Source organism: Penaeus japonicus, unplaced genomic scaffold, assembly GCF_977035675.1.
Source record: "Penaeus japonicus unplaced genomic scaffold, GWHDUDI00000001_assembly GWHDUDI00000010, whole genome shotgun sequence".
Classification (NCBI taxonomy): Eukaryota; Metazoa; Arthropoda; class Malacostraca; order Decapoda; family Penaeidae; genus Penaeus; species Penaeus japonicus.
The window spans coordinates 20,012,782-20,015,281 of NW_028234412.1; the positions used below are offsets into that span (position 1 = coordinate 20,012,782).

Here is a 2,500-nt window from a genome sequence, read left to right on the forward strand (position 1 = left end):
CTCTACCTCTCTCTCTCTCTCTCTCTCTCTCTCTCTCTCTCTCTCTCTCTCTCTCTCTCTCTCTCTCCCTCTCCCCTCTTTCCTCTCTCTCTTTTCTCTCTCTCTCTCTTCCCTCTCTCTCTCTCTCTCTCTCTCTCTCTCTCTTTCTCTCCTCTCACTCTTCTCTCTTCTCTCTCTCTTCTCTTCTCTCACTCTCTCTCTCTTCTCTCTCTCTCTTCTCTCTCTCTCTCTCTCTCTCTCTCTCTCTCTCTCTCTCTCTCTCTCTCTCTCTCTCTCTCTCTCTCTCTCTCTCTCTCTCTCTCTCTCTCTCTCTTTCTCCTCTCTCTCTCCTCTCTCTCTCTCTCTCTCTCTCTCTCTCTCTCTCTCTCTCTCTCTCTCTCTCTCTCTTCTCTCTCTCTCTCTCTCTCTCTCTCTCTCTCTCTCTCTCTCTCTCTCTCTCTCTCTCTCTCTCTCTCTCTCTCTCTCTCTCTCTCTCTCTCTCTCTCTCTCTCTTTCTCTCTCTCTCTCCCTCTCTCCCCCTCTCTCCCCCTCTCCCTCTCCCTCTCTCCCACTCTCTCTCCCCCACTCCCTCCCTCCCTCGCACAGCCTCCCACGTGGGTGACCCTTGTCCCGATGCATCGGGAAAGCGATTGCCTCAGCCGTAAAACGCGCACCGACGCGACCAGCTCTCATTTTTGATGGAGGGAGGAGGGTGAAGGTTAATTGAACTTTATTTTTAGTTGTTTGGATGATTGGATTCTCTTGAGATTGAGAGATACATTTGTTGTTATTAGTGTTATTAGTCTTCTTTATGATGATTAGTATGTGCTCTTGTTTACCTTTTTTGCACGAATTTACTTATTACTATTATTATTTTACTATCAGTATTGTGATACTTTTTCTTATTATCATTGTTATTATCATTATTTTTATTTAATATCACTATTATTTTTGTTGTTGGATTACTACCACCTAACATCTTGATATGCATTTGAAACATTTTCGTCTTTCAAAACGACATGTTCCACGAACAGACAGATGGACCCGGATTCTCCTCGCGCTCATTGCAACGTCTTAGAATCTGGTTGCGCTCGGGGTCATTTTGTCATGCAGAAGGAAACGCTTCCATGTTTAGAGCGACGCGTGCCCTCCGCCTGCCCCTCCCCTCTCCTTCAGGGTTCCGGGGTTCTTCCTCTCTCTTTTTCTTTCTCTTTCTCTTCCTCTTCCTTCAACCTTTTTATGACTCAAGGTGTCCCTCGCATCGCTTAGGCGTCACTGCTGTTGCATTATGCGAGATAATCAATCATGATGTTGGGCGCTGATATTCGTATCCTTGTTGCCCGTTTTTCTCTTCATATTATTCGTCCTGTTCTTATTCCTTGTTTTTTTTTTTTACTCTACATAGAATTACGCTAAAGCATATAGAGGTAAAGGATACGTTATAAAAGTGAAGCACATTTTTTTTTATCAGAAATCGATTATCATTAAAATGACTGTTGTAAAACCAAATCACGATATGTTTATATTAATGTGAAGAAATATCACACTGATTTACTCTGACCTATCAAGTGAAGAGCTTCTTCCGTTGGATGATGAGGTCCCTGACATCACTTGAAGCTGTGCCGCACCAAAGTCGCGTGACTTCCGTGAAAGGATCGTTGGCGGTCGCACGATGCACGTCCTGGGCCGAGGGACTCCCGCGAGACTTGCCTGAAAGCACTTTCTCGAACTTTGCTGCGAGTTGTGCACAGTATATTTTGGACTTTATGGAAGACCGATAAGAGCGCCACATTATGACGGTCAATAAAATCCAAGGAAAAGATAGAGATAGAGAAAAAGGTACGTGGATTGGACATGCTAGTTAAAAACCCATATTGAAGATATGAAAGAATTTGTACTTTATAAAAAATCTAGGAAATAGTTCATCTCTCGTAAAATCCCTCACTTCCCTATGCCTGAGTCCCTGTTTTCGACTTCAGCCTTTCCAACCCACACTCTAACCCTATTAAAAGGAGTTGATCACGTCCTGTATTGGGATTCTTTGTGCGATCGGAAGGGAAAGAAAAGGGAGAGAAGAAGGAAAAAGAAGAACAACAACAACTAGAAAAAGAACAGGAAGGGGAAGAAAGAGAAGGAGACTTAATAGAAAGAAGAAAAAGTATTATAAGGATAAGGACGGGGAATAGGTAAGAATAGGTAAGAAAATAATACAAAAGTGTTATGCTCTATTGTGATTCCTCTAATCTTGTGGGAGAATTAAACACCGAGCTGAAACTAAAGTAGGTTCTTTGGAGGTGTAAACAGCAAAATATAACAGTGCATTCTGGGTCTCCTCGTGGCCTGGCAAGCTCGCTCCTCTCGTCTCTCTGAGGTTGTTGCCAGATGCACGAAGTACATACATAAAGAATGGTACAACAGAAATACTATTCTCGCACATACAGAATACATGCTACATATTGTACATAGAATGAAACGTAAATATAGCAAACAATGTAAATAATGATACATGTGCTTTCATGTA

The 2,500-nt window shown here is 42.6% G+C and overlaps 1 protein-coding gene across 2 annotated transcripts in view; it reads left to right on the plus strand.

Annotated features, from left to right (window-relative positions):
* for (cGMP-dependent protein kinase for) overlaps positions 1–2,500 on the plus strand; it is a 712,760-nt gene that overhangs the window by 101,518 nt on the left and 608,742 nt on the right. The window lies entirely within an intron of this gene.